The 12,733-nt window shown below is 37.7% G+C and overlaps 1 protein-coding gene across 1 annotated transcript in view; it reads right to left on the bottom strand.

The window, feature by feature from the left end:
• The window catches only part of Ctnna1 (catenin alpha 1), a 125,664-nt gene that overhangs the window by 46,567 nt on the left and 66,364 nt on the right, over positions 1–12,733 (bottom strand). The window lies entirely within an intron of this gene.

The following is a 12,733-nucleotide window of genomic DNA, read 5'->3' on the forward strand; positions in this document are numbered from 1 at the left end:
AATTCTCCTGGTACAACAGACAACCGCAGTCTGAAACAATTGAAAAAGCCACCCTGGTACCTGGACTTAATAAACTGAAACTTGGCCTCTATTTCAATGGGGGGAAAATGCCAGGATCATCTTACATCCCACTCCTGCCTGCAGTCCATAGATGCTAATGATGCTAGGAATATAAGCCTCACCATGTGGCTCCTCTACCCTAGACAAAAAGATCAAGAGGTATAAATGAGAAAAGCAAAGATTTTATTTTTTTTAAAGTGATTTTATTTGGCTTAAATACCCTCAGGCAGAATGCTATGCCCCTGCAATATCAGGTCAGAAACGGTCTAGGCTTCTAGGTACCAACTGCCATGGACGATTCACCTTGTTTGAACCTCCTGCTTATCCAGCCCCAAGGCTGACAGAGTTGCCCAATTTAGGGCTAGAGAGATAGTGTTTACAGTGCATCTGCAAAGACCTGAGTTTGGGTACCAGCACCACATAAAAAAACCAAGCATGTTACAAGTATGTTATATACTTGTAACCCCAGCACTAGAAGTGGGAAGAGATAGGATTCAGGTTGTCAGCCTAGCAAAAACCTATTAGCTACAGATTCAGAAATAAACTGCCTCAAAGAAGTCAAAGGCACAGTGAGGGAGAGCAAAGGACAACCCATAGCCTCGTCTGGCCTCCATATATGTGCACACAAATAGAAGCTTGGCCTCCACCTCAATGGAGAGATCTCAGCATCACCTTGTATACCACTACTAAAATGTGTACCCCTTCACATACACAAAGAGAAGCCAACTCCTTCCCAATACCCAGTGATTCTTGGAACCAGCAGCTATGAGAGCTCATGGTAGAAACCCAGTAACGACTTCAGAATAGAGGGGAAGGAAGCATAGCATACACTTTTAAAAAAATATTTATTTATTATGTATACAATATTCTGTGTGTATGTCTGCAGGCCAGAAGAGGGTACCAGATCTCATTACAAATGGTTGTGAGCCACCATGTGGTTGCTGGGAATTGAACTCAGGATCTTTGGAAGAGGAGGCAATGCTCTTAACCACTGAGCCATCTCTCTAGCCCTAAAGCATACACTTTTATATCAAGAATAATTGCACTGACACTAGCTAGCATCGGTAATGGCCATGTTACACTTTATAAAATGTAGTGGCTGGAGAGATGGCTCAGAGGTTAAGAGCACTGTCTTCTCTTCCAGAGGTCCTGAGTTCAATTCCCAGCAACCACATGGAGGCTCACAACCATCTGTAACGAGATCTGGTGCCCTCCTCTGGTGTGTGGGCATACATGGAGGCAGAATGCTGTATACATAATAAATAAATAAATCTTTAAAAAATAGTAATAATAAAACATAGTGGCATTTCATTTGTATTTTAATAAATAAAGCTAACCTGAAGGTCAGAAAAGCAAGACAGCCAGTTACTGGCTCTTACCTCTACCTCAGTCAGAAATGGCGATCCTGCCTCCAGGAATCTCAGAATGAGACTGAGACTGAGAGCTGAATCCTCCCATTTTATAACCCTCTCTAGTTCTTGGATTAAGGGTGTGCACCACTACCACCTGGTTTCTATAGAAACAAGTGGCTGCTGGGATTAAAGGTGTGTGTCATTGCTGCCTGGTCTGTAAGACTGACCAGTGTGGCTGTTTTACTTTTCTGATCCTCAGTCAAGCTTTATTTATTAAAATACAAATGAAATGCCACTACAAAAGAAGGAGCAAATTCCTATACTTTATGGGGCAAAAAGTAGGCAGAGCTTATTAATATAATTATCTTACATTTTAATTTTAAAATCCCCATGTAGTTACTCTGACTTCTCTAAGAATTGTCTTTGGATTGCCTGGATGACCACAGACTTTTAGGTTCCCACTGAAATACAAAGAAGACATTCCTCTCAATGTTAATTTAAAGTGATTCCCACACTCCTTTTTATAAAAATGTGCGAGTGTAATGAGAAGTCTTAACCCATAGAGCCTCTCTCTGTGCCCTCCACCCAGTCTGGCAACAAAGCCTAACTTAAGGCCTCAAAGGACTCCCTGCTTAGAAGTCAGGTCTATGGAGCATCTGTGAACAACATTACCTGACAACAGCTGATGTCGCATCTCTTCCACGAGAACCATACTTTAAAACTGCAGCTCCAGAAACAATTCTCAATGCCTTTTTTCAGATTTCAAGAGGCTTTACCAAGAAGCACAGGGAAGGTGTACAAAGAGCGGTGTTTAGGATAAACTACGCTGCACAATCATTCACAGGTGGGCTTGGAGCTCAGCTCCACCATCAGACTCTGGTATTCACAGAGCAGAGTCACCAAAGCTGTAAGTTGCTTTTTCTAAAAAATGATCAGATAAGAATCAATAGCCAGTCATATTAGCTGTTTTGTTATTTTAGGGGCCAAAATATTCTCATGAAAACAAAATATTTCCCACAGGATACAGTTCAGTGATTTAGTACTTGCCTAGCATGTGTGAGGGCTGCCTCTCCCTCCCCACAGTCTTAGCTGTCAGATAAATGAAGACCAACTGGTTGGTGCCCAGAACTTTAAAAACAATGTGGCTATAATTAAATAGAGCCCAATTCTATAGAATTAAAAAGGTAGACTACATTGATATGTGCACAATAGCTAAATTGGATGCAGAATGATTAAAAAAGCCAAAATTCTAAACCTCAAAGGTCCAGAATACGATTAACAGACTTCAAGAATCTTTAGAAATTAATACAATATTATGCATGGCTGCAAAGATTAAACTGAATCCTAGAGTGTTTTAATAATTCATAATTAAGGATTAGACAGCACTGTCAGAGCAACAAAATAAGTTTTTGAACTTGATCTTCCTGGTGACTAAGGCAAAATCAAAAACAACAGCTCTCATCTGGTAAAGAAGAGGCTTTAGCCAGGTGTAGTGGTAAACCCAGCATTCTGTATGCGGAAGTAAAAGAATTACAAATTAGAGCCCAGCCTGGGTAACAGAGCACGATCTCAAAGAGCTAGTTCTAGGACAGGCTCCAAAACTATAGCGAAACTCTGTCTCGAAAAGCAAAAAAAANAAAAAAAAAAAAAAAAAAAAAAAAAAAAAAAAAAAAACCCAAAACAAAACAAAAACACTGCTTTATTTAGAGGAGACTGTTACACGCAAAATTCTGAAAAAAAAAAAATGGAGTCAGATGTGGAAACAGTAAGAAAAAATGTCAGATGGAACCACTAAGGAAGACTTAGAAAATCAGCAGACCTGCTCGTCGAGTCAGTTCTTGATAAGCAGCCCACTGGCTCATGCTACATTCTTTGTGATCAGCCAAGGCTGGAACCCAAAAGGCCTACAAAATGAGTAATTTATTTCTTCCTTGCCACATCTTAAACTATGTAGTTCCCGCACATATACAGGACACCCAGTAAATAGCTAAATAAATTCACATTTCTTCTATCTCTGACTATGAGTCTGTAAGATAACTAATTTCCCAAGAAAGAACAGGTTTAAATAGATAAAGCAATCACCAAGTTTACCAGCAGAGGGCATCATCCCATAAAGCTGGAGTGGCAAGATGGCTGTAAGCCTCCATGTAGGTGCTGGGAACTGATACAAGGTCCTCTACAAGGGCAGCAAGTGTTCTTAACCCCAAAGCCATCTTTCCAACACTTATTGTTTTCTCTTTATTAAACAATTTTTTTAAGTTTTATATGTGTGAGCCTGCAAGTATGTCTGTGTACCACATGCATAGAGTGCCCAAAGAGGGCAGAAGAGGGTACTGGATCCCTCTGGAGGTAGAGTTACAGAAAGCTGTGAATCACAACATGGACACTGGAATCAAACTCAGGCCCTCTAGAAGAACAGCTGGTGATCTTAACTGTTGAGCCATCTTTCCTGTCCCTATTTGTTAGTTTTTGTTTCTTTTTTTATGTGTTTGTTTGTTTTGGCCTTTAGAGACAGGGTTTCTCTGTGTGGCCCCAGCTGTCCTGGAATTTGCTTTTAGACCAGGCTGGCATCAAACTCAGAGCTCCATCTATCCCTGCCTCTGGAGTGCTGAGATTAAAGACATGCTGTCCCTCACAGCTCTCTGTTTGTAACTCAGGGTGGCCTCCAGTCTGACCTATCTACTAACTGCTGGATTACAGGGATGAACCACCACAGCCAGCCCTACATCACCTCTCAATGGTGATTATTCATTTCCACTTTAAAACTGCTTCCTGAAAAGACACAGTCTCTTAAGACAGTTCCGTATTTCCAGCTTTTCCAACTCTCATAAGGATATCCTCACACAGAAAGGCAGAACAAGTATCTTTGTAAAATATGTGCTGGGGACAGAAGAAAAGATCTAGCTTTAGTCCTTTCTTCCTAGTAAACCTACTAGGTTTCCATATATTTACCATGTATTTTTATAATAGTTCCAAAATAAAGTTTCAAATTTTTAGAGCATAGCTTCTAACTCTCTCCAATGTGATATAAATACTAAATACACGTACAGTGTAATGGCAACTTACTGATTTTGTTCCTTCTCTATTTCTACAAAAGAACCCTGTTACAAGGTTTAAGGCATTACTTTCATATATAAGACATTAATGGCTACACTTTTATAAAACTCAGTGGAGGGGCTGGAGAGATGGCTCAGTGGTTAACAGCATTCCCTGCTCTTCCAAAGGTCCTGATTTCAATTTTCAGCAACCACATGGTGGCTCAGAACCATCTGTAATGAGGTCTGGTGCCCTCTTCTGGCCTTCAGGCATACACACAGAAAGTATTGTATACATAAAAAATAAATAAATATTAAAAATAAATAAAAATAAAAATAAAACTCAGTAGAACTACTGATTTTGTTAAAAAAAAAATTATGGGAGCCGCAGAGATGGCTCAGTAGTTAAAAACAATGACTGCTCTTCCAGAGGAAAAATAAATGAATGAAATTTATGCTCTGGCTGGCAATGCTGAGGCATGGGCAGTCCATATATGATGGTGGTTCTGTTGAACTTGTCCATATTGGGTTTCATGGTCTAAGTTGATGAGGATGACTGACCAGGTCGCTTCCTCAAGAGAGCCCCAGATCTCATTATAGATGGCTGTGAGCCACCATGTCATTGCTCAGAAGTGAATTCAAGACTTTTGGAAGAGCAGGAAGTGTTCTGAACTGTTGAGCCATCTCTCCAGCCGTACTCTTCCAGAGGACTGAAATTCCCAGCACCAATACTGCAGCTCACAACCATCTGTAACTCCAAGAGAATCCAATGTCCTCTTCTGATCTCCACAAACACTAGACACACAGTACAGACAGAGATGCGGGCAAAACACCCATACACATATAATAAAATTATGTGATGTGGTTGTCAGTATAAATTTTAATAAAAGTCTCAAGTCTTTATCTACCTCCCAACTAAATAACAGAAATTCAGACTGGAAAATTACATCTTACATATTATACTTCACAATAGCCGCCAAGTTTCAGGATTTAAAACCACTTTATTCCTTACTGAAATTTAACTCTGTTGTCTCTAGTTATCTCCATTATCAAATGCTTCCTTTTTCTTTACAAAGTATATATTCAAAAGTCATTGTAATTGTAGTGGTTCTTTAACAAGTCAAATAAGTTTCTTTCCACATTTTTATTAAAATCAGGACTAGCTCCCAACTCTAATGTCTCTACTTAGGCAAAATAAAAATTATCTGATGGCTATACATTAAAAATCTACTCTAATTTAAATTTAATCAACCCAAATGAGGCCCACCTAACAGAAATCAATTCTTGTTGTTTTCCCCAGCTTTCAAACTAGGTAAGAGATGCTTTGTGCCTGTCATGTAGTAACAGAGTATTACTGTACAACATTGAAGTATATAAAGCCTCAATACTTCCAGGTAATGACAAGCAACTTAGTATGAGTAACAGTGGTCCTCAACTTTCTAAGGCTGTGACCCTTTAATACAGCTCCTCATGTTGTGGTGACCCCAACCATGACAATTATTTTCATTGCTATTTCATAACTATAATTTTGCTACTGTCATAATGTAATATCTGTGCTTTCCAATGCTCTTAGGTGACTCCTGTGAGTGGTATTTGACCTACAAAGGGGTTACAACCTACAGGCTGAGAATCACTGCTCTAAGGTCTAACTAAACCCTCTTCCTCCCAATCAAAATAACTCAACAAAGAGCAATATAGAAAAGGGAGGCAGGACCTTCTAGTTTAGTCCAGTATGGTTAGATTTTCTTTCACTTACTATTCAAGGGATTCTAATGGTTAATTTCAGCTACCTATATCTACAATGGTATATGTAGGTAGGAAACACAGGAGATGGATACCCTGCCCTGCCTAGTTCATGCATCTAGGTTAAAAGACTAGAGACTGGTCTTTGTGTGGAGCAGTTCTGCCCTTTACATTCTGAACCCCAATATCAGGTTCTTTTGCATGTGTCTGCTTTGTTTTTCTCTGAAATGGACAGTACTTGTAAATGATCATAAGTGAGTCTCAAAGCTATGGTATCAATAAAAATACACTAATAATAAATAAGGGAAAATCACTGAAAAGAGTATTCCATATAGAGTATTTCTTACTCTTATGCAGAATGACATTATTATATAAGTCATTTATTTTCCTTTTTAGTGAACAGTAGTACTACAGAGAATAAGGAAAACTATGCACTGAAAAAATGAAAAAGAAAAGAAAAAAGCCAAAGAGAAAGAACTAAAAAATGATGGAGACTTAATAGCACTTTTTCCTATCAGAAAGATCTAATGGTTCAAATCAATTATACTCTTATCACTCTTTATCCTATTTTCAGATGCCCACATAAGTTCTGTATTTTAGTCAACTGCAAACTGAAGAGTTTACCAAACTGTTCTTTCTTCTTCCTCCCCACAACAGTTTCTCTTTGGGGATGCCCAGCAGCCCATTTATTCAGCATTTCATTCTGTCTTTTCCTTACTTAAGAAGTCTCCACTTGAACTTGGAGGGGGGGCATATACAAAAATGTATAAATCTAAGGGAATGGAGAGGAGATGCAAATTGATCAAGATGAAAACCAAATTCACGACAAAGAGAAACCCACTTACCTCACTTCCTGTCCGAGTTTTATTTTTATAGCCCCTCCCCACTATCTCCATTTTAAACTAGACTGGGTGCCTATACTTGATTAGAGAAAGAACTACTCACTTCAATATACACCTATCATGTATGTGTGTAGTCAAATTCATTATTTCCAACCAACACTTGTATAACCACAAATAATGTACAGACAAATTCTGCCAATATAAACAGAGAGAAATGAAGAAGTCAAACTATTTACAGGTCAGGCTAATGAGAGGCCCCGGGGTTCATATGCACACAGAAAACTACTAAAAGAAGAAACTATTCACATGTATAAAATCCTGCAAATATGGTACCAATAAGAGAGAGAAAAGTTGTTTTTTTTTTTTTTAACATAGAAGGAAAAGACTCTAAGAACATCATTAAAACTATGACTAGGCTGCATCTTCTAGCCATACAGGTCAAAGAATTTTGATTCTAAACAATTAAAATGGTCTATGTGAAAAGAACTTCCAAAAAAAAAAAAAACCCAACTCTAATTCAAAGTAAGGCAATTAATTACTGCCCTGTATTCAACCATGACATTTTTCAAAGGAATCTATATTTGGAATGTGTCAATTTATACGAAACTCACTTAAATGTGACAATTCATTCCTAGAAACACCAAACTTAAAAGTCCTTTTTCTTTTATAAAAGACATATAAAAGCAACAGACTCACACAAGCTTTTAATCTACTTCCATGATTACATAATATTAAAATCTCTACAATAAATCTGAAACAGGCAGGCATGCATGCGCGCGCACACACACCTTTCCATGTGGCTCTGCTTCTTGTGATTTAACCATGAAGGACTCAAATGTTGCATTCAAGTCATTTCATATGAGAATACTTTCGTTCCAAACAGAAATTCACTCCATTACCATAAAATAAAATGTAAACAAAAATGCATAAAAATATCAAAAGTTTGATGTGACTGTTTAAAATCTACCAACAAAAAGGGTGAGAAAATAAAAAATAAATGGCAGATACTGTAAAATAGCTGTAAAATTCAATGGCTTCTAATAAAGAAAAAGATCCATGTACTATTAGAAAAACAGGAGCTAACTACAATAAGTACTTGACAGAGAGAAAAACTACACGCACACAGGCAAATTTAAACAATTAATACTATTAGTAGATAGAGCATGAGGTTATTTTCTTACACTGATGGTACAACCACTAGGTTTAGCCCTTTGGAGAAAATAATCCTCCCCTCCCCTCCCTCCACAACTCAAATATCTCCCTAAAAACAAAATTGAGAATTTTTCATGTAAAAATAAAAACACCAAATACAAGGGTATCTTTCAAGGTTAATAAGTGCTACAGCCCACACAATCCTTTTAAAACAATTTAAAAAGCAAATATTCATTAGAAAAAGTAGTAGTTAAATAATTTATAGTACTGTGGGTTAAAATAATATATTCTTAATAAATCAGCAATAAGAATATGACTTTAAAGTCTTCTCAAAGAGGCTGGAGAGCAGGCTCAGAGATTAAGAACACTCGTCACTGATGCAGAGGACCCACATTTGGTTCCTAGCACCACATGGTGGTTTACAACTACTCATAATTGATGGCAACCAGGGCACCTAATTGCCTCTTCTGACCTCCATGGGTACCAGCAACACACATAGTGTATACATGAAAGAAAAACATTAATAAAGTAAAATAAGCAAATCTTTACAACAAATGAACAAAAATCACCTTTTTCATCAAGTTTTTTTTTAAGTATTTATTTATTATGTACACAATGTTCTGCCTGCACACCAGAAAAGGGCACCAGATCTCATTACAGATGGTTGTGAGCCACCACGTGGTTCCTGGGACTTGAACTCAGGACCTCTGGAAGAACCCCAGTGCTCTTAACCTCTGAGTCATCTCTCCAGCCCCCATCAAGTGCTTTTAAATAATAACATGCATAATTATAAGCAATAATATCATCTTAATTAAGAGAATGTTTATGCCAAAAGGAGGGAATGATTATAGTTTGGTAATTTGGGAGAACTAAGAACTTATCATAGCACTGGGTTTTGATCCTACGGCATGTACTGGCTTTGTGGGAGCCTAGGCAGTTTGGATGCTCACCTTCCTAGACCTGGATGGGGGGGGGGGGGAGACCTTGGACTGCCCACAGGGCAGGGAACCCTGACTGCTCTTCGGACTGGAGAGGGAGGGGGAGGGGAGCGGTAACAAGTGGGGGAAGGGGAGGGAAAAGGGAGGTGGGGAGGAGGCAGAAGAGGAAAGTATAGTTATTCATATCAGACTGCTAACAACAGTGCCTTAGGAGGAAAAACTGTGGGGGAGATGTAGGTAAAGAGAAGAAAATGATGAAAGGATCAAGCATACACACCAACAACATCTATGTAAAAGCTTTGTGAATAAATTATTTAAAAGAATAATATTTGTGTGTATATAACTTTTTGTTTTTACTGTAAAGCTGTATTTACTAAGGTGAAGTTTAATTTCTGATTTAAAAAGAAATACAGGCTACATAAGAAGAACCTATAGGGACTGGAGAGATGGCTCAGTGGTTAAGAGCATTGCCTGCTCTTCCAAAGGTCCTGAGTTCAATTCCCAGCAACCACATGGTGGCTCACAACCATCTGTAATGAGGTCTGGTGCCCTCTTCTGGCCTGCAGACATACACACAGACAGAACATTGTATACATAATAAATAAATAAATATTTAAAAAAAAAAAAAGAAGAAGAACCTATAGTTGAGCTCATGGACTATAGTACTCAGGGACTTCACTGGATCTTGGAACTAGGTTGGGACACAGAAAAGGAAAGTATGTTAACAGGAAAAATAAGGTGTATACTGGAAAAAGCTAGTGTGAAACACTGCTCAAGAAAGAAGTAAACTACATCCCTCAGCTGAGGCTGGAAGAAGAAAAGTCAAAATGCTGCTCTGTAGTCTCACAAGCAAGCTGACCTCATGGGGTACACTGGGACGCCTTTCCAAGTACTGAAATAGTCCACACCCTTCACTCAAGTACTTAATGCTTTAGTGGCAGGACTCATAGAAGCCTCCCGAATCCAGAACTATGACAATCTTAATCAGAATTCCCCAGGCTAACTGGATAGACATACACTGAATATCTCTCCAGTTTAGAGATTGAAACTTCTCCTTTCTTCTCTATGGTGCAATCATAACTCACAAGCAAAGTAGAATCAACTGCCAGGAGTATCAGAACTGATTCCACAGAATATAAGAAGACCAAAGATTCCAGAGGACTTGTGATCAGAAATCAGGCATTATCCAGTATTATCCAGCAGAATAGAAGAATAAGGTCCTTAAATAGAGTTTGAAGAAGGCAGACTAAGATGTAGCTCAGTAAGTAGTCAAGAATTTGGGCTAGCATGTATAAAGCCCTAGATTTGCTACCCAACAACACAAAAAGAAAAAGAAAGAAGGGAGGGTTAGTGTGGGTTCTCCTATCTCCTAGTTACCAATGCCATGTTCAAAACAAAACACATTTTGTGAAATTATCCTAAATCTCAACTTCCTGAATTTATCACTGGTGAGATTTACACTGCATGTTTTTATACTGATACCAGCTGGCACATGGGAGAAAGTACCTTCTGTTGATACACACTTCTTTCTCCTTAGAGCACAGCATCCAATTTCTATTATTATTTTTTCAGCATCCCTTAAACCAAGTATAAAAGCTCTTTTTCCATGGTTAGAACTGTAATTCCAATATGAGGATGCAGACACTATTATCACTAACAAAGCAGGAATTATGAGACAGGAATGGGGTCTTGTTTGTGTTATAATGATGATGTAATAATAGCAATTAAAAATTAAGAAAAAATAAATTATGGGTTTCTGTACAAGAACCAGGGTTAGAAGTTAAAGGCTATAGAAGATGAGCAAAAAAACTGGAAAAGACAATAGTAAAAAGATAAAACTTCCAAAAATTATATTTAATAAAATTATAGTGAATAAAGACTTTCAACTTAGAGAAAGGCTAATAAATTAATAAAGTGTACATATACCTGGCACCTCAAGAAAAGCATCTAAAGAATATACTAAATGCCTAATAGCAATAAAGGTAACACTTAGATTATTATTAATTACTGGTTAAGAAGAAATATATAGAACAATCTATAACAGACTACCTACCTATCATAAGACACTCAAATATAACATGGCCAAAAAACAATTCAGATGTGAAACAAGACAAATGGTTTTATTCCACACACGTGACCTTTATAGCTCATTGTGCTAAGACACTATAAGCTGATGCCACAACAGACAGAACAGGAAGTGACACATGGGGACTAAACATCTAAATAGAGAGAACTGGAAATCAAGCATGGGGACTAAACAAACAAGCAAAGAGATGGAGATTATCTTCCTTGGGGGAACCAGAAAAGAAAACAGGTTTTAGATAACAGGGGCAGGGGGAAGTAGAGTAAAATTCAATGGCTTAAAGGCAAAGCAAACACTAAAGTATTTCTTCAAATTGTAACACCAGTTTGACAATCAATGACTCATTGTAAGGTCAAAAGACATGTGCACAAATTCCTGCACTCCAGGACATGGGAGCAGAGCTACAAGCTCAAGCAAACTTGACCACATAATGAAATCATGTCTTAATAAATATAAAACAGAAAAACCCAAAATCCGTTCAAGGAGATAATATATTCCTCTTAAAAATAGTTTTATAGGGGGCTGGAGAGATGACTCAGAGATTAAGAGCACTGACTGCTCTTCCAGAGGTTCTGAGTTCAATTCCCAGCAACCATATGGTGGCTCACAGCCATCTATAATGAGATCTGGTGCCCTCTTCTGGCCTGCAAGCATACAGGGAAGGAATGTTGTATACATGATAAATAAATAAATCTTTAAAAAAAATAGTTTTATATTACTTGTGTGGATGTACATGTAGTTTACTATATCTACATAAAATAATTTTGGAAGATACAAGAAACTAAATAGAAAACCTATTAAGTGACTATAAAAGAAATGAGAAAGAAAGTGCTCTTTTTATATATTCTTTCATACTCAACTTTTTGGAACTTATAAATTTAAAACCAATTTTAAAGGTTTTCAATGTTTTATCAGGACTAGAAAGATGGTTCAGTGAGTAACAGTGCTAGCCACCAAGCTAAACCACATAAGTTTGATTCTTAGAATTCACATAGTCAAAGGAGAAAACTGACCCCTGTAACACACTAAATAAATGTAAGCTAAATTTTTTCAATTAAAAATGTTTTAACAAATATAAAGAAATGACATGTGTATTGTGTGTTCCTTTAATCCCAGAAGCAAAGGCAGGCCCACCTCTCTAAGTTCCAGCCCAGCCAAGGCTATATAAGAAAGAGACCTTGTCTCAGAGAGAAATGGAAGGAGGGGGGAGAAGATAAGAACTCAATAAAAATCTCAGCTTAAGAATTGAAATCTTTATCAAAGTATGAAATATCTGCCATTATTCTTATTTTGGGATATGACTACCAAAGCAAGTCACCACTGGATAAATGCACAGATACCATCTGACAGCAAGAGTTCACATTCCAAAAGCAGAGGTGAGGACACTGCCAGCTCACAAGCACTGTAAGACTTTCCCTTAATGAGAATCTTCCTCTGTCTTTTAAAAACCCTGAGAGAGAAATATCCAATATAGCATAAAAGGGAGAAAGACGTTCCAGACTTCATATTGCCTTTTCTACTGTCTTTT

This window comes from Alexandromys fortis, unplaced genomic scaffold, assembly GCF_014885135.2.
Source record: "Alexandromys fortis isolate MF-2015 unplaced genomic scaffold, M_Fortis_MF-2015_v1.1 scaffold_25, whole genome shotgun sequence".
NCBI lineage: Eukaryota > Metazoa > Chordata > Mammalia > Rodentia > Cricetidae > Alexandromys > Alexandromys fortis.